Source organism: Asterias amurensis, chromosome 7 (genome assembly GCF_032118995.1).
Source record: "Asterias amurensis chromosome 7, ASM3211899v1".
Taxonomy (NCBI): domain Eukaryota; kingdom Metazoa; phylum Echinodermata; class Asteroidea; order Forcipulatida; family Asteriidae; genus Asterias; species Asterias amurensis.
This window is the reverse complement of record NC_092654.1, coordinates 6331930-6352565: the sequence shown is the minus strand read 5'-3', so window position 1 is coordinate 6352565 and position 20636 is coordinate 6331930.

Genomic DNA, 20636 nt, shown 5'->3' with positions numbered 1-20636 from the left:
CATTGAAGCCCGTTTATGTTTTACTTTGGCGGTAATCGACGATTTTTGGTCAAATTATGACGTCACTTTTGCACCAAAAAATTGTAATTTCCAAGGTTTTGCGAATTTTGCATGACTCCACACAGGAAAGTTGTTCAGGATGCTCAACTTGGTCGATTTGCACCGTCAAAACGCGATTTCCAGAGTTGACTGTTAGAAAAACAAGATGGCCGCTCTTCCATTTTCCCTGCCCGGGGAATAAACTTTTTAATTTTCGAGCTACCCCGAAAAGCCAAATTAGCGTGATTACTTCTTGCAGATACCCCACCGAGTGTGCCGGTGCAAATTTGAACCCCTTTAATGTTTTACTTTGGCGGTAATCGACAATTTTTGGTCAGATTATGACGTCACTTTTGCACCAAAAAGTTGAAATTTCCCAGGTTTTGCCAGTTTTGCATGACTCCACACAGGAAAGTTGTTCAGGATGCTCAACTTGGTCGATTTGCACCGTCAAAACGCGATTTCCAGAGTTGACTATTAGAAAAACAAGATGGCCGCTATTTCATTTTCCCTGCCCGGGGAATAAACTTTTTAATTTTCGAGCCACCCCGAAAAGCCGAATTACCATGATTACTTCTTGCGGATACCCCACCCGAGTGTGCCGGTGCAAATTTGAAGCCCGTCTATGTTTTACTTTGGCGGTAATCGACGATTTTTGGTCAAATTATGACGTCACTTTTGCACCAAAAAGTTGTAATTTCCAAGGTTTTGCGAATTTTGCATGACTCCACACAGGAAAGTTGTTCAGGATGCTCAACTTGGTCGATTTGCACCGTCAAAACGCGATTTCCAGAGTTGACTATTAGAAAAACAAGATGGCCACTCTTCCCTTTTCCCTGCCCGGGGAATAAACTTTTTAATTTTCGAGCCACCCAGAAAAGCCGAATTAGCGTGATTACTTCTTGTGGATACCCAACCCGAGTGTGCCGGTGCAAATTTGAACCCCTTTAATGTTTTACTTTGGCGGTAATCGACGATTTTTGGTCAAATTATGACGTCACTTTTGCACCAAAAAGTTGTAATTTCCAAGGTTTTGCGAATTTTGCATGACTCCACACAGGAAAGTTGTTCAGGATGCTCAACTTGGGCGATTTGCACCGTCAAAACGCGATTTCCAGAGTTGACTGTTAGAAAAACAAGATGGCCGCTCTTCCCTTTTCCCTGCCCGGGGAATAAACTTTTTAGTTTTCGAGCCACCCCGAAAAGCCGAATTAGCGTGATTACTTCTTGCGGATACCCCACCCGAGTGTGCCGGTGCAAATTTGAACCCCTTTAATGTTTTACTTTGGCGGTAATCGACGATTTTTGGTCAAATTATGACGTCACTTTTGCACCAAAAAGTTGTAATTCCCAAGGTTTTGCGAATTTTGCATGACTCCACACAGGAAAGTTGTTCAGGATGCTCAACTTGGTCGATTTGCACCGTCAAAACGCGATTTCCAGAGTTGACTATTAGAAAAACAAGATGGCCGCTCTTCCCTTTTCCCTGCCCGGGGAATAAACTTTTTAATTTTCGAGCCACCCAGAAAAGCCGAATTAGCGTGATTACTTCTTGCGGATACCCAACCCGAGTGTGCCGGTGCAAATTTGAACCCCTTTAATGTTTTACTTTGGCGGTAATCGACGATTTTTGGTCAAATTATGACGTCACTTTTGCACCAAAAAGTTGTAATTTCCAAGGTTTTGCGAATTTTGCATGACTCCACACAGGAAAGTTGTTCAGGATGCTCAACTTGGGCGATTTGCACCGTCAAAACGCGATTTCCAGAGTTGACTGTTAGAAAAACAAGATGGCCGCTCTTCCCTTTTCCCTGCCCGGGGAATAAACTTTTTAGTTTTCGAGCCACCCCAAAAAGCCGAATTAGCGTGATTACTTCTTGCGGATACCCCACCCGAGTGTGCCGGTGCAAATTTGAACCCCTTTAATGTTTTACTTTGGCGGTAATCGACGATTTTTGGTCAAATTATGACGTCACTTGTGCACCAAAAAGTTGTAATTTCCAAGGTTTTGCGAATTTTGCATGACTCCACACAGGAAAGTTGTTCAGGATGCTCAACTTGGTCGATTTGCACCGTCAAAACGCGATTTCCAGAGTTGACTGTTAAAAAAACAAGATGGCCGCTCTTCCCTTTTCCCTGCCCGGGGAATAAACTTTTTAATTTTCGAGCCACCCCGAAAAGCCAAATTAGCGTGATTACTTCTTGCGGATACCCCACCGAGTGTGCCGGTGCAAATTTGAACCCCTTTAATGTTTTACTTTGGCGGTAATCGACGATTTTTGGTCAGATTATGACGTCACTTTTGCACCAAAAAGTTGTAATTTCAAAGGTTTTGCCAGTTTTGTATGACTCCACACAGGAAAGTTGTTCAGGATGCTCAACTTGGTCGATTTGCACCGTCAAAACGAGATTTCCAGAGTTGACTATTAGAAAAACAAGATGGCCGCTCTTCCATTTTCCCTGCCCGGGGAATAAACTTTTTAATTTTCGAGCCACCCCGAAAAGCCGAATTGGCGTGATTACTTCTTGCGGATACCTCACCCGTCTGTGCCGGTGCAAATTTGAACCCCGTTAATGTTTAACTTTGGCGGTAATCGACGCTTTTTGGTCAAATTATGACGTCACTTTTGCACCAAAAAGTTGTAATTTCCAAGGTTTTGCGAATTTTGCATGACTCCACACAGGAAAGTTGTTCAGGATGCTCAACTTGGTCGATTTGCACCGTCAAAACGCGATTTCCAGAGTTGACTATTATAAAAACAAGATGGCCGCTCTTCCCTTTTCCCTGCCCGGGGAATAAACTTTTTAATTTTCGAGCCGCCCAGAAAAGCCGAATTAGCGTGATTACTTCTTGCGGATACCCCACCCGAGTGTGCCGGTGCAAATTTGAACCCCTTTAATGTTTTACTTTGGCGGTAATCGACGATTTTTGGTCAAATTATGACGTCACTTTTGCACCAAAAAATTGTAATTCCCAAGGTTTTGCGAATTTTGCATGACTCCACACAGGAAAGTTGTTCAGGATGCTCAACTTGGTCGATTTGCACCGTCAAAACGCGATTTCCAGAGTTGACTATTAGAAAAACAAGCTGGCCGCTCTTCCATTTTCCCTGCCCGGGGAATAAACTTTTTAATTTTCGAGCCACCCCGAAAAGCCGAACTAGCATGATTACTTCTTGCGGATACCCCACCCGAGTGTGCCGGTGCAAATTTGAACCCCTTTAATGTTTTACTTTGGCGGTAATCGACGATTTTTGGTCAAATTATGACGTCACTTGTGCACCAAAATATTGTAATTTCCAAGGTTTTGCGAATTATGCATGACTCCACACAGGAAAGTTGTTCAGGATGCTCAACTTGGTCGATTTGCACCGTCAAAACGCGATTTCCAGAGTTGACTGTTAAAAAAACAAGATGGCCGCTCTTCCCTTTTCCCTGCCCGGGGAATAAACTTTTTAATTTTCGAGCCACCCCGAAAAGCCAAATTAGCGTGATTACTTCTTGCGGATACCCCACCGAGTGTGCCGGTGCAAATTTGAACCCCTTTAATGTTTTACTTTGGCGGTAATCGACGATTTTTGGTCAAATTATGACGTCACTTTTGCACCAAAAAGTTGTAATTTCAAAGGTTTTGCCAGTTTTGTATGACTCCACACAGGAAAGTTGTTCAGGATGCTCAACTTGGTCGATTTGCACCGTCAAAACGAGATTTCCAGAGTTGACTATTAGAAAAACAAGATGGCCGCTCTTCCATTTTCCCTGCCCGGGGAATAAACTTTTTAATTTTCGAGCCACCCCGAAAAGCCGAATTGGCGTGATTACTTCTTGCGGATACCTCACCCGACTGTGCCGGTGCAAATTTGAACCCCGTTAATGTTTAACTTTGGCGGTAATCGACGCTTTTTGGTCAAATTATGACGTCACTTTTGCACCAAAAAGTTGTAATTTCCAAGGTTTTGCGAATTTTGCATGACTCCACACAGGAAAGTTGTTCAGGATGCTCAACTTGGTCGATTTGCACCGTCAAAACGCGATTTCCAGAGTTGACTATTATAAAAACAAGATGGCCGCTCTTCCCTTTTCCCTGCCCGGGGAATAAACTTTTTAATTTTCGAGCCGCCCAGAAAAGCCGAATTAGCGTGATTACTTCTTGCGGATACCCCACCCGAGTGTGCCGGTGCAAATTTGAACCCCTTTAATGTTTTACTTTGGCGGTAATCGACTCTTTTTGGTCAAATTATGACGTCACTTTTGCACCAAAAAGTTGTAATTCCCAAGGTTTTGCGAATTTTGCATGACTCCACACAGGAAAGTTGTTCAGGATGCTCAACTTGGGCGATTTGCACCGTCAAAACGCGATTTCCAGAGTTGACTGTTAGAAAAACAAGCTGGCCGCTCTTCCCTTTTCCCTGCCCGGGGAATAAACTTTTTAGTTTTCGAGCCAACCCGAAAAGCCAAATTAGCGTGATTACTTTTTGCGGATAACCCCACCCGAGTGAGCCGGTGCAAATTTGAAGCCCGTTTATGTTTTACTTTGGCGGTAATCGACGATTTTTGGTCAAATTATGACGTCACTTTTGCACCAAAAAATTGTAATTCCCAAGGTTTTGCGAATTTTGCATGATTCCACACAGGAAAGTTGTTCAGGATGCTCAACTTGGTCGATTTGCACCGTCAAAACGCGATTTCCAGAGTTGACTGTTAGAAAAACAAGATGGCCGCTCTTCCATTTTCCCTGCCCGGGGAATAAACTTTTTAATTTTCGAGCTACCCCGAAAAGCCAAATTAGCGTGATTACTTCTTGCGGATACCCCACCGAGTGTGCCGGTGCAAATTTGAACCCCTTTAATGTTTTACTTTGGCGGTAATCGACAATTTTTGGTCAGATTATGACGTCACTTTTGCACCAAAAAGTTGAAATTTCCCAGGTTTTGCCAGTTTTGCATGACTCCACAAAGGAAAGTTGTTCAGGATGCTCAACTTGGTCGATTTGCACCGTCAAAACGCGATTTCCAGAGTTGACTATTAGAAAAACAAGATGGCCGCTATTTCATTTTCCCTGCCCGGGGAATAAACTTTTTAATTTTCGAGCCACCCCGAAAAGCCGAATTACCATGATTACTTCTTGCGGATACCCCACCCGAGTGTGCCGGTGCAAATTTGAACCCCTTTAATGTTTTACTTTGGCGGTAATCGACTCTTTTTGGTCAAATTATGACGTCACTTTTGCACCAAAAAGTTGTAATTTCCAAGGTTTTGCGAATTTTGCATGACTCCACACAGGAAAGTTGTTCAGGATGCTCAACTTGGTCGATTTGCACCGTCAAAACGCGATTTCCAGAGTTGACTATTAGAAAAACAAGATGGCCGCTCTTCCCTTTTCCCTGCCCGGGGAATAAACTTTTTAATTTTCGAGCCACCCAGAAAAGCCGAATTAGCGTGATTACTTCTTGTGGATACCCAACCCGAGTGTGCCGGTGCAAATTTGAACCCCTTTAATGTTTTACTTTGGCGGTAATCGACTCTTTTTGGTCAAATTATGACGTCACTTTTGCACCAAAAAGTTGTAATTTCCAAGGTTTTGCGAATTTTGCATGACTCCACACAGGAAAGTTGTTCAGGATGCTCAACTTGGGCGATTTGCACCGTCAAAACGCGATTTCCAGAGTTGACTGTTAGAAAAACAAGATGGCCGCTCTTCCCTTTTCCCTGCCCGGGGAATAAACTTTTTAGTTTTCGAGCCACCCCGAAAAGCCGAATTAGCGTGATTACTTCTTGCGGATACCCCACCCGAGTGTGCCGGTGCAAATTTGAACCCCTTTAATGTTTTACTTTGGCGGTAATCGACGATTTTTGGTCAAATTATGACGTCACTTTTGCACCAAAAAGTTGTAATTCCCAAGGTTTTGCGAATTTTGCATGACTCCACACAGGAAAGTTGTTCAGGATGCTCAACTTGGTCGATTTGCACCGTCAAAACGCGATTTCCAGAGTTGACTATTAGAAAAACAAGATGGCCGCTCTTCCCTTTTCCCTGCCCGGGGAATAAACTTTTTAATTTTCGAGCCACCCAGAAAAGCCGAATTAGCGTGATTACTTCTTGCGGATACCCAACCCGAGTGTGCCGGTGCAAATTTGAACCCCTTTAATGTTTTACTTTGGCGGTAATCGACGATTTTTGGTCAAATTATGACGTCACTTTTGCACCAAAAAGTTGTAATTTCCAAGGTTTTGCGAATTTTGCATGACTCCACACAGGAAAGTTGTTCAGGATGCTCAACTTGGGCGATTTGCACCGTCAAAACGCGATTTCCAGAGTTGACTGTTAGAAAAACAAGATGGCCGCTCTTCCCTTTTCCCTACCCGGGGAATAAACTTTTTAGTTTTCGAGCCACCCCAAAAAGCCGAATTAGCGTGATTACTTCTTGCGGATACCCCACCCGAGTGTGCCGGTGCAAATTTGAACCCCTTTAATGTTTTACTTTGGCGGTAATCGACGATTTTTGGTCAAATTATGACGTCACTTGTGCACCAAAAAGTTGTAATTTCCAAGGTTTTGCGAATTTTGCATGACTCCACACAGGAAAGTTGTTCAGGATGCTCAACTTGGTCGATTTGCACCGTCAAAACGCGATTTCCAGAGTTGACTGTTAAAAAAATAAGATGGCCGCTCTTCCCTTTTCCCTGCCCGGGGAATAAACTTTTTAATTTTCGAGCCACCCCGAAAAGCCAAATTAGCGTGATTACTTCTTGCGGATACCCCACCGAGTGTGCCGGTGCAAATTTGAACCCCTTTAATGTTTTACTTTGGCGGTAATCGACGATTTTTGGTCAGATTATGACGTCACTTTTGCACCAAAAAGTTGTAATTTCAAAGGTTTTGCCAGTTTTGTATGACTCCACACAGGAAAGTTGTTCAGGATGCTCAACTTGGTCGATTTGCACCGTCAAAACGAGATTTCCAGAGTTGACTATTAGAAAAACAAGATGGCCGCTCTTCCATTTTCCCTGCCCGGGGAATAAACTTTTTAATTTTCGAGCCACCCCGAAAAGCCGAATTGGCGTGATTACTTCTTGCGGATACCTCACCCGTCTGTGCCGGTGCAAATTTGAACCCCGTTAATGTTTAACTTTGGCGGTAATCGACGCTTTTTGGTCAAATTATGACGTCACTTTTGCACCAAAAAGTTGTAATTTCCAAGGTTTTGCGAATTTTGCATGACTCCACACAGGAAAGTTGTTCAGGATGCTCAACTTGGTCGATTTGCACCGTCAAAACGCGATTTCCAGAGTTGACTATTATAAAAACAAGATGGCCGCTCTTCCCTTTTCCCTGCCTGGGGAATAAACTTTTTAATTTTCGAGCCGCCCAGAAAAGCCGAATTAGCGTGATTACTTCTTGCGGATACCCCACCCGAGTGTGCCGGTGCAAATTTGAACCCCTTTAATGTTTTACTTTGGCGGTAATCGACGATTTTTGGTCAAATTATGACGTCACTTTTGCACCAAAAAATTGTAATTCCCAAGGTTTTGCGAATTTTGCATGACTCCACACAGGAAAGTTGTTCAGGATGCTCAACTTGGTCGATTTGCACCGTCAAAACGCGATTTCCAGAGTTGACTATTAGAAAAACAAGCTGGCCGCTCTTCCATTTTCCCTGCCCGGGGAATAAACTTTTTAATTTTCGAGCCACCCCGAAAAGCCGAACTAGCATGATTACTTCTTGCGGATACCCCACCCGAGTGTGCCGGTGCAAATTTGAACCCCTTTAATGTTTTACTTTGGCGGTAATCGACGATTTTTGGTCAAATTATGACGTCACTTGTGCACCAAAATATTGTAATTTCCAAGGTTTTGCGAATTATGCATGACTCCACACAGGAAAGTTGTTCAGGATGCTCAACTTGGTCGATTTGCACCGTCAAAACGCGATTTCCAGAGTTGACTGTTAAAAAAACAAGATGGCCGCTCTTCCCTTTTCCCTGCCCGGGGAATAAACTTTTTAATTTTCGAGCCACCCCGAAAAGCCAAATTAGCGTGATTACTTCTTGCGGATACCCCACCGAGTGTGCCGGTGCAAATTTGAACCCCTTTAATGTTTTACTTTGGCGGTAATCGACGATTTTTGGTCAAATTATGACGTCACTTTTGCACCAAAAAGTTGTAATTTCAAAGGTTTTGCCAGTTTTGTATGACTCCACACAGGAAAGTTGTTCAGGATGCTCAACTTGGTCGATTTGCACCGTCAAAACGAGATTTCCAGAGTTGACTATTAGAAAAACAAGATGGCCGCTCTTCCATTTTCCCTGCCCGGGGAATAAACTTTTTAATTTTCGAGCCACCCCGAAAAGCCGAATTGGCGTGATTACTTCTTGCGGATACCTCACCCGACTGTGCCGGTGCAAATTTGAACCCCGTTAATGTTTAACTTTGGCGGTAATCGACGCTTTTTGGTCAAATTATGACGTCACTTTTGCACCAAAAAGTTGTAATTTCCAAGGTTTTGCGAATTTTGCATGACTCCACACAGGAAAGTTGTTCAGGATGCTCAACTTGGTCGATTTGCACCGTCAAAACGCGATTTCCAGAGTTGACTATTATAAAAACAAGATGGCCGCTCTTCCCTTTTCCCTGCCCGGGGAATAAACTTTTTAATTTTCGAGCCGCCCAGAAAAGCCGAATTAGCGTGATTACTTCTTGCGGATACCCCACCCGAGTGTGCCGGTGCAAATTTGAACCCCTTTAATGTTTTACTTTGGCGGTAATCGACGATTTTTGGTCAAATTATGACGTCACTTTTGCACCAAAAAGTTGTAATTCCCAAGGTTTTGCGAATTTTGCATGACTCCACACAGGAAAGTTGTTCAGGATGCTCAACTTGGGCGATTTGCACCGTCAAAACGCGATTTCCAGAGTTGACTGTTAGAAAAACAAGCTGGCCGCTCTTCCCTTTTCCCTGCCCGGGGAATAAACTTTTTAGTTTTCGAGCCAACCCGAAAAGCCAAATTAGCGTGATTACTTCTTGCGGATAACCCCACCCGAGTGAGCCGGTGCAAATTTGAAGCCCGTTTATGTTTTACTTTGGCGGTAATCGACGATTTTTGGTCAAATTATGACGTCACTTTTGCACCAAAAAATTGTAATTCCCAAGGTTTTGCGAATTTTGCATGACTCCACACAGGAAAGTTGTTCAGGATGCTCAACTTGGTCGATTTGCACCGTCAAAACGCGATTTCCAGAGTTGACTATTAGAAAAACAAGATGTCCGCTCTTCCATTTTCCCTGCCCGGGGAATAAACTTTTTAATTTTCGAGCCACCCCGAAAAGCCGAACTAGCATGATTACTTCTTGCGGATACCCCACCCGAGTGTGCCGGTGCAAATTTGAACCCCTTTAATGTTTTACTTTGGCGGTAATCGACGATTTTTGGTCAAATTATGACGTCACTTTTGCACCAAAAAGTTGTAATTTCCAAGGTTTTGCGAATTTTGCATGACTCCACACAGGAAAGTTGTTCAGGATGCTCAACTTGGTCGATTTGCACCGTCAAAACGCGATTTCCAGAGTTGACTGTTAGAAAAACAAGATGGCCGCTCTTCCATTTTCCCTGCCCGGGGAATAAACTTTTTAATTTTCGAGCTACCCCGAAAAGCCAAATTAGCGTGATTACTTCTTGCGGATACCCCACCGAGTGTGCCGGTGCAAATTTGAACCCCTTTAATGTTTTACTTTGGCGGTAATCGACAATTTTTGGTCAGATTATGACGTCACTTTTGCACCAAAAAGTTGTAATTTCCAAGGTTTTGCCAGTTTTGCATGACTCCACACAGGAAAGTTGTTCAGGATGCTCAACTTGGTCGATTTGCACCGTCAAAACGCGATTTCCAGAGTTGACTATTAGAAAAACAAGATGGCCGCTATTTCATTTTCCCTGCCCGGGGAATAAACTTTTTAATTTTCGAGCCACCCCGAAAAACCGAATTACCATGATTACTTCTTGCGGATACCCCACCCGAGTGTGCCGGTGCAAATTTGAAGCCCGTCTATGTTTTACTTTGGCGGTAATCGACGATTTTTGGTCAAATTATGACGTCACTTTTGCACCAAAAAGTTATAATTTCCAAGGTTTTGCGAATTTTGCATGACTCCACACAGGAAAGTTGTTCAGGATGCTCAACTTGGTCGATTTGCACCGTCAAAACGCGATTTCCAGAGTTGACTATTAGAAAAACAAGATGGCCGCTCTTCCCTTTTCCCTGCCCGGGGAATAAACTTTTTAATTTTCGAGCCACCCAGAAAAGCCGAATTAGCGTGATTACTTCTTGTGGATACCCAACCCGAGTGTGCCGGTGCAAATTTGAACCCCTTTAATGTTTTACTTTGGCGGTAATCGACGATTTTTGGTCAAATTATGACGTCACTTTTGCACCAAAAAGTTGTAATTTCCAAGGTTTTGCGAATTTTGCATGACTCCACACAGGAAAGTTGTTCAGGATGCTCAACTTGGGCGATTTGCACCGTCAAAACGCGATTTCCAGAGTTGACTGTTAGAAAAACAAGATGGCCGCTCTTCCCTTTTCCCTGCCCGGGGAATAAACTTTTTAGTTTTCGAGCCACCCCGAAAAGCCGAATTAGCGTGATTACTTCTTGCGGATACCCCACCCGAGTGTGCCGGTGCAAATTTGAACCCCTTTAATGTTTTACTTTGGCGGTAATCGACGATTTTTGGTCAAATTATGACGTCACTTTTGCACCAAAAAGTTGTAATTCCCAAGGTTTTGCGAATTTTGCATGACTCCACACAGGAAAGTTGTTCAGGATGCTCAACTTGGGCGATTTGCACCGTCAAAACGCGATTTCCAGAGTTGACTGTTAGAAAAACAAGCTGGCCGCTCTTCCCTTTTCCCTGCCCGGGGAATAAACTTTTTAGTTTTCGAGCCAACCCGAAAAGCCAAATTAGCGTGATTACTTCTTGCGGATACCCCACCCGAGTGTGCCGGTGCAAATTTGAAGCCCGTCTATGTTTTACTTTGGCGGTTATCGACGTTTTTTGGTCAAATTATGACGTCACTTTTGCACCAAAAAGTTGTAATTCCCAAGGTTTTGCGAATTTTGCATGACTCCACACAGGAAAGTTGTTCAGGATGCTCAACTTGGGCGATTTGCACCGTCAAAACGCGATTTCCAGAGTTGACTGTTAGAAAAACAAGATGTCCGCTCTTCCATTTTCCCTGCCCGGGGAATAAACTTTTTAATTTTCGAGCCACCCCGAAAAGCCGAACTAGCATGATTACTTCTTGCGGATACCCCACCCGAGTGTGCCGGTGCAAATTTGAACCCCTTTAATGTTTTACTTTGGCGGTAATCGACGATTTTTGGTCAAATTATGACGTCACTTTTGCACCAACAAGTTGTAATTTCCAAGGTTTTGCGAATTTTGCATGACTCCACACAGGAAAGTTGTTCAGGATGCTCAACTTGGTCGATTTGCACCGTCAAAACGCGATTTCCAGAGTTGACTGTTAGAAAAACAAGATGGCCGCTCTTCCATTTTCCCTGCCCGGGGAATAAACTTTTTAATTTTCGAGCTACCCCGAAAAGCCAAATTAGCGTGATTACTTCTTGCGGATACCCCACCGAGTGTGCCGGTGCAAATTTGAACCCCTTTAATGTTTTACTTTGGCGGTAATCGACAATTTTTGGTCAGATTATGACTTCACTTTTGCACCAAAAAGTTGTAATTTCCAAGGTTTTGCCAGTTTTGCATGACTCCACACAGGAAAGTTGTTCAGGATGCTCAACTTGGTCGATTTGCACCGTCAAAACGCGATTTCCAGAGTTGACTATTAGAAAAACAAGATGGCCGCTATTTCATTTTCCCTGCCCGGGGAATAAACTTTTTAATTTTCGAGCCACCCCGAAAAGCCGAATTACCATGATTACTTCTTGCGGATACCCCACCCGAGTGTGCCGGTGCAAATTTGAAGCCCGTCTATGTTTTACTTTGGCGGTAATCGACGATTTTTGGTCAAATTATGACGTCACTTTTGCACCAAAAAGTTGTAATTTCCAAGGTTTTGCGAATTTTGCATGACTCCACACAGGAAAGTTGTTCAGGATGCTCAACTTGGTCGATTTGCACCGTCAAAACGCGATTTCCAGAGTTGACTATTAGAAAAACAAGATGGCCGCTCTTCCCTTTTCCCTGCCCGGGGAATAAACTTTTTAATTTTCGAGCCACCCAGAAAAGCCGAATTAGCGTGATTACTTCTTGTGGATACCCAACCCGAGTGTGCCGGTGCAAATTTGAACCCCTTTAATGTTTTACTTTGGCGGTAATCGACGATTTTTGGTCAAATTATGACGTCACTTTTGCACCAAAAAGTTGTAATTTCCAAGGTTTTGCGAATTTTGCATGACTCCACACAGGAAAGTTGTTCAGGATGCTCAACTTGGGCGATTTGCACCGTCAAAACGCGATTTCCAGAGTTGACTGTTAGAAAAACAAGATGGCCGCTCTTCCCTTTTCCCTGCCCGGGGAATAAACTTTTTAGTTTTCGAGCCACCCCGAAAAGCCGAATTAGCGTGATTACTTCTTGCGGATACCCCACCCGAGTGTGCCGGTGCAAATTTGAAGCCCTTTAATGTTTTACTTTGGCGGTAATCAACGGTTTTTGGTCAAATTATGACGTCACTTTTGCACCAAAAAGTTGTAATTCCCAAGGTTTTGCGAATTTTGCATGACTCCACACAGGAAAGTTGTTCAGGATGCTCAACTTGGGCGATTTGCACCGTCAAAACGCGATTTCCAGAGTTGACTGTTAGAAAAACAAGATGGCCGCTCTTCTCTTTTCCCTGCCCGGGGAATAAACTTTTTAGTTTTCGAGCCACCCCGAAAAGCCGAATTAGCGTGATTACTTCTTGCGGATACCCCACCCGAGTGTGCCGGTGCAAATCTGAAGCCCGTCTATGTTTTACTTTGGCGGTTATCGACGTTTTTTGGTCAAATTATGACGTCACTTTTGCACCAAAAAGTTGTAATTCCCAAGGTTTTGCGAATTTTGCATGACTCCACACAGGAAAGTTGTTCAGGATGCTCAACTTGGGCGATTTGCACCGTCAAAACGCGATTTCCAGAGTTGACTGTTAGAAAAACAAGATGGCCGCTCTTCTCTTTTCCCTGCCCGGGGAATAAACTTTTTAGTTTTCGAGCCACCCCGAAAAGCCGAATTAGCGTGATTACTTCTTGCGGATACCCCACCCGAGTGTGCCGGTGCAAATTTGAAGCCCGTCTATGTTTTACTTTGGCGGTTATCGACGTTTTTTGGTCAAATTATGACGTCACTTTTGCACCAAAAAGTTGTAATTCCCAAGGTTTTGCGAATTTTGCATGACTCCACACAGGAAAGTTGTTCAGGATGCTCAACTTGGGCGATTTGCACCGTCAAAACGCGATTTCCAGAGTTGACTGTTAGAAAAACAAGATGTCCGCTCTTCCATTTTCCCTGCCCGGGGAATAAACTTTTTAATTTTCGAGCCACCCCGAAAAGCCGAACTAGCATGATTACTTCTTGCGGATACCCCACCCGAGTGTGCCGGTGCAAATTTGAACCCCTTTAATGTTTTACTTTGGCGGTAATCGACGATTTTTGGTCAAATTATGACGTCACTTTTGTACCAACAAGTTGTAATTTCCAAGGTTTTGCGAATTTTGCATGACTCCACACAGGAAAGTTGTTCAGGATGCTCAACTTGGTCGATTTGCACCGTCAAAACGCGATTTCCAGAGTTGACTGTTAGAAAAACAAGATGGCCGCTCTTCCATTTTCCCTGCCCGGGGAATAAACTTTTTAATTTTCGAGCTACCCCGAAAAGCCAAATTAGCGTGATTACTTCTTGCGGATACCCCACCGAGTGTGCCGGTGCAAATTTGAACCCCTTTAATGTTTTACTTTGGCGGTAATCGACAATTTTTGGTCAGATTATGACTTCACTTTTGCACCAAAAAGTTGTAATTTCCAAGGTTTTGCCAGTTTTGCATGACTCCACACAGGAAAGTTGTTCAGGATGCTCAACTTGGTCGATTTGCACCGTCAAAACGCGATTTCCAGAGTTGACTATTAGAAAAACAAGATGGCCGCTATTTCATTTTCCCTGCCCGGGGAATAAACTTTTTAATTTTCGAGCCACCCCGAAAAGCCGAATTACCATGATTACTTCTTGCGGATACCCCACCCGAGTGTGCCGGTGCAAATTTGAAGCCCGTCTATGTTTTACTTTGGCGGTAATCGACGATTTTTGGTCAAATTATGACGTCACTTTTGCACCAAAAAGTTGTAATTTCCAAGGTTTTGCGAATTTTGCATGACTCCACACAGGAAAGTTGTTCAGGATGCTCAACTTGGTCGATTTGCACCGTCAAAACGCGATTTCCAGAGTTGACTATTAGAAAAACAAGATGGCCGCTCTTCCCTTTTCCCTGCCCGGGGAATAAACTTTTTAATTTTCGAGCCACCCAGAAAAGCCGAATTAGCGTGATTACTTCTTGTGGATACCCAACCCGAGTGTGCCGGTGCAAATTTGAACCCCTTTAATGTTTTACTTTGGCGGTAATCGACGATTTTTGGTCAAATTATGACGTCACTTTTGCACCAAAAAGTTGTAATTTCCAAGGTTTTGCGAATTTTGCATGACTCCACACAGGAAAGTTGTTCAGGATGCTCAACTTGGGCGATTTGCACCGTCAAAACGCGATTTCCAGAGTTGACTGTTAGAAAAACAAGATGGCCGCTCTTCCCTTTTCCCTGCCCGGGGAATAAACTTTTTAGTTTTCGAGCCACCCCGAAAAGCCGAATTAGCGTGATTACTTCTTGCGGATACCCCACCCGAGTGTGCCGGTGCAAATTTGAACCCCTTTAATGTTTTACTTTGGCGGTAATCGACGATTTTTGGTCAAATTTTGACGTCACTTTTGCACCAAAAAGTTGTAATTCCCAAGGTTTTGCGAATTTTGCATGACTCCACACAGGAAAGTTGTTCAGGATGCTCAACTTGGTCGATTGGCACCGTCAAAACGCGATTTCCAGAGTTGACTATTAGAAAAACAAGATGGCCGCTCTTCCCTTTTCCCTGCCCGGGGAATAAACTTTTTAATTTTCGAGCCACCCAGAAGAGCCGAATTAGCGTGATTACTTCTTGCGGATACCCAACCCGAGTGTGCCGGTGCAAATTTGAACCCCTTTAATGTTTTACTTTGGCGGTAATCGACGATTTTTGGTCAAATTATGACGTCACTTTTGCACCAAAAAGTTGTAATTTCCAAGGTTTTGCGAATTTTGCATGACTCCACACAGGAAAGTTGTTCAGGATGCTCAACTTGGGCGATTTGCACCGTCAAAACGCGATTTCCAGAGTTGACTGTTAGAAAAACAAGATGGCCGCTCTTCCCTTTTCCCTGCCCGGGGAATAAACTTTTTAGTTTTCGAGCCACCCCAAAAAGCCGAATTAGCGTGATTACTTCTTGCGGATACCCCACCCGAGTGTGCCGGTGCAAATTTGAACCCCTTTAATGTTTTACTTTGGCGGTAATCGACGATTTTTGGTCAAATTATGACGTCACTTGTGCACCAAAAAGTTGTAATTTCCAAGGTTTTGCGAATTTTGCATGACTCCACACAGGAAAGTTGTTCAGGATGCTCAACTTGGTCGATTTGCACCGTCAAAACGCGATTTCCAGAGTTGACTGTTAAAAAAACAAGATGGCCGCTCTTCCCTTTTCCCTGCCCGGGGAATAAACTTTTTAATTTTCGAGCTACCCCGAAAAGCCGAATTAGCGTGATTACTTCTTGCGGATACCCCACCCGAGTGTGCCGGTGCAAATGTGAACCCCTTTAATGTTTTACTTTGGCGGTAATCGACGATTTTTGGTCAAATTATGACGTCACTTTTGCACCAAAAAGTTGTAATTCCCAAGGTTTTGTGAATTTTGCATGACTCCACACAGGAAAGTTGTTCAGGATGCTCAACTTGGGCGATTTGCACCGTCAAAACGCGATTTCCAGAGTTGACTGTTAGAAAAACAAGATGGCCGCTCTTCCCTTTTCCCTGCCCGGGGAATAAACTTTTTAGTTTTCGAGCCACCCCGAAAAACCGAATTAGCGTGATTACTTCTTGCGGATACCCCACCCGAGTGTGCCGGTGCAAATTTGAACCCCTTTAATGTTTTACTTTGGCGGAAATCGACGAATTTTGGTCAAATTATGACGTCACTTTTGCACCAAAATGTTGTAATTCCCAAGGTTTTGCGAATTTTGCATGACTCCATACAGGAAAGTTGTTCAGAATGTTCAACTTGGTCGATTTGCACCGTCAAAACGCGATTTCCAGAGTTGACTATTAGAAAAACAAGATGGCCGCTCTTCCCTTTTCCCTGCCCGGGGAATAAACTTTTTAGTTTTCGAGCCAACCCGAAAAGCCAAATTAGCATGATTACTTCTTGCGGATACCCCACCCGAGTGAGCCGGTGCAAATTTGAAGCCCGTCTATGTTTTACTTTGGCGGTAATCGACGATTTTTGGTCAAATTATGACGTCACTTTTGCACCAAAAAGTTGTAATTTCCAAGGTTTTGCGAATTTTGCATGACTCCACACAGGAAAGTTGTTCAGGATGCTCAACTTGGTCGATTTGCACCGTCAAAACGCGATTTCCAGAGTTGACTGTTAGAAAAACAAGGTGGCCGCTCTTCCCTTTTCCTTGCCCGGGGAATAAACTTTTTAGTTTTCGAGCCACCCCGAAAAGCCGAATTAGCGTGATTACTTCTTGCGGATACCCCACCCGAGTGTGCCGGTGCAAATTTGAAGCCCTTTAATGTTTTACTTTGGCGGTAATCAACGGTTTTTGGTCAAATTATGACGTCACTTTTGCACCAAAAAGTTGTAATTCCCAAGGTTTTGCGAATTTTGCATGACTCCACACAGGAAAGTTGTTCAGGATGCTCAACTTGGGCGATTAGCACCGTCAAAACGCGATTTCCAGAGTTGACTGTTAGAAAAACAAGATGGCCGCTCTTCTCTTTTCCCTGCCCGGGGAATAAACTTTTTAGTTTTCGAGCCACCCCGAAAAGCCGAATTAGCGTGATTACTTCTTGCGGATACCCCTCCCGAGTGTGCCGGTGCAAATTTGAAGCCCGTCTATGTTTTACTTTGGCGGTTATCGACGTTTTTTGGTCAAATTATGACGTCACTTTTGCACCAAAAAGTTGTAATTTCCAAGGTTTTGCGAATTTTGCATGACTCCACACAGGAAAGTTGTTCAGGATGCTCAACTTGGTCGATTTGCACCGTCAAAACGCGATTTCCAGAGTTGACTATTATAAAAACAAGATGGCCGCTCTTCCCTTTTCCCTGCCCGGGGAATAAACTTTTTAATTTTCGAGCCACCCCGAAAAGCCAAATTAGCGTGATTACTTCTTGCGGATACCCAACCCGAGTGTGCCGGTGCAAATTTGAACACCTTTAATGTTTTACTTTGGCGGTAATCGACGATTTTTGGTCAATTTATGACGTCACTTTTGCACCAAAAAGTTGTAATTTCCAAGGTTTTGCGAATTTTGCATGACTCCACACAGGAAAGTTGTTCAGGATGCTCAACTTGGGCGATTTGCACCGTCAAAACGCGATTTCCAGAGTTGACTGTTAGAAAAACAAGATGGCCGCTCTTCCCTTTTCCCTGCCCGGGGAATAAACTTTTTAGTTTTCGAGCCACCCCAAAAAGCCGAATTAGCGTGATTACTTCTTGCGGATACCCAACCCGAGTGTGCCGGTGCAAATTTGAACCCCTTTAATGTTTTACTTTGGCGGTAATCGACGATTTTTGGTCAAATTATGACGTCACTTTTGCACCAAAAAGTTGTAATTTCCAAGGTTTTGCGAATTTTGCATGACTCCACACAGGAAAGTTGTTCAGGATGCTCAACTTGGTCGATTTGCACCGTCAAAACGCGATTTCCAGAGTTGACTATTAGAAAAACAAGATGTCCGCTCTTCCATTTTCCCTGCGCGGGGAATAAACTTTTTAATTTTCGAGCTACCCCGAAAAGCCGAATTAGCTTGATTACTTCTTGTGGATACCCCACCCGAGTGTGCCGGTGCAAATGTGAACCCCTTTAATGTTTTACTTTGGCGGTAATCGACGATTTTTGGTCAAATTATGACGTCACTTTTGCACCAAAAAGTTGTAATTCCCAAGGTTTTGCGAATTTTGCATGACTCCACACAGGAAAGTTGTTCAGGATGCTCAACTTGGTCGATTTGCACCGTCAAAACGCGATTTCCAGAGTTGACTGTTAGAAAAACAAGATGGCCGCTCTTCCATTTTCCCTGCCCGGGGAATAAACTTTTTAATTTTCGAGCTACCCCGAAAAGCCAAATTAGCGTGATTACTTCTTGCGGATACCCCACCGAGTGTGCCGGTGCAAATTTGAACCCCTTTAATGTTTTACTTTGGCGGTAATCGACAATTTTTGGTCAGATTATGACTTCACTTTTGCACCAAAAAGTTGTAATTTCCAAGGTTTTGCCAGTTTTGCATGACTCCACACAGGAAAGTTGTTCAGGATGCTCAACTTGGTCGATTTGCACCGTCAAAACGCGATTTCCAGAGTTGACTATTAGAAAAACAAGATGGCCGCTATTTCATTTTCCCTGCCCGGGGAATAAACTTTTTAATTTTCGAGCCACCCCGAAAAGCCGAATTACCATGATTACTTCTTGCGGATACCCCACCCGAGTGTGCCGGTGCAAATTTGAAGCCCGTCTATGTTTTACTTTGGCGGTAATCGACGATTTTTGGTCAAATTATGACGTCACTTTTGCACCAAAAAGTTGTAATTTCCAAGGTTTTGCGAATTTTGCATGACTCCACACAGGAAAGTTGTTCAGGATGCTCAACTTGGTCGATTTGCACCGTCAAAACGCGATTTCCAGAGTTGACTATTAGAAAAACAAGATGGCCGCTCTTCCCTTTTCCCTGCCCGGGGAATAAACTTTTTAATTTTCGAGCCACCCAGAAAAGCCGAATTAGCGTGATTACTTCTTGTGGATACCCAACCCGAGTGTGCCGGTGCAAATTTGAACCCCTTTAATGTTTTACTTTGGCGGTAATCGACGATTTTTGGTCAAATTATGACGTCACTTTTGCACCAAAAAGTTGTAATTCCCAAGGTTTTGCGAATTTTGCATGACTCCACACAGGAAAGTTGTTCAGGATGCTCAACTTGGGCGATTAGCACCGTCAAAACGCGATTTCCAGAGTTGACTGTTAGAAAAACAAGATGGCCGCTCTTCCCTTTTCCCTGCCCGGGGAATAAACTTTTTAGTTTTCGAGCCACCCCGAAAAGCCGAATTAGCGTGATTACTTCTTGCGGATACCCCACCCGAGTGTGCCGGTGCAAATTTGAACCCCTTTAATGTTTTACTTTGGCGGTAATCGACGATTTTTGGTCAAATTATGACGTCACTTGTGCACCAAAAAGTTGTAATTTCCAAGGTTTTGCGAATTTTGCATGACTCCACACAGGAAAGTTGTTCAGGATGCTCAACTTGGTCGATTTGCACCGTCAAAACGCGATTTCCAGAGTTGACTGTTAAAAAAACAAGATGGCCGCTCTTCCCTTTTCCCTGCCCGGGGAATAAACTTTTTAATTTTCGAGCTACCCCGAAAAGCCGAATTAGCGTGATTACTTCTTGCGGATACCCCACCCGAGTGTGCCGGTGCAAATGTGAACCCCTTTAATGTTTTACTTTGGCGGTAATCGACGATTTTTGGTCAAATTATGACGTCACTTTTGCACCAAAAAGTTGTAATTCCCAAGGTTTTGTGAATTTTGCATGACTCCACACAGGAAAGTTGTTCAGGATGCTCAACTTGGGCGATTTGCACCGTCAAAACGCGATTTCCAGAGTTGACTGTTAGAAAAACAAGATGGCCGCTCTTCCCTTTTCCCTGCCCGGGGAATAAACTTTTTAGTTTTCGAGCCACCCCGAAAAACCGAATTAGCGTGATTACTTCTTGCGGATACCCCACCCGAGTGTGCCGGTGCAAATTTGAACCCCTTTAATGTTTTACTTTGGCGGAAATCGACGAATTTTGGTCAAATTATGACGTCACTTTTGCACCAAAATGTTGTAATTCCCAAGGTTTTGCGAATTTTGCATGACTCCATACAGGAAAGTTGTTCAGAATGTTCAACTTGGTCGATTTGCACCGTCAAAACGCGATTTCCAGAGTTGACTATTAGAAAAACAAGATGGCCGCTCTTCCCTTTTCCCTGCCCGGGGAATAAACTTTTTAGTTTTCGAGCCAACCCGAAAAGCCAAATTAGCATGATTACTTCTTGCGGATACCCCACCCGAGTGAGCCGGTGCAAATTTGAAGCCCGTCTATGTTTTACTTTGGCGGTAATCGACGATTTTTGGTCAAATTATGACGTCACTTTTGCACCAAAAAGTTGTAATTTCCAAGGTTTTGCGAATTTTGCATGACTCCACACAGGAAAGTTGTTCAGGATGCTCAACTTGGTCGATTTGCACCGTCAA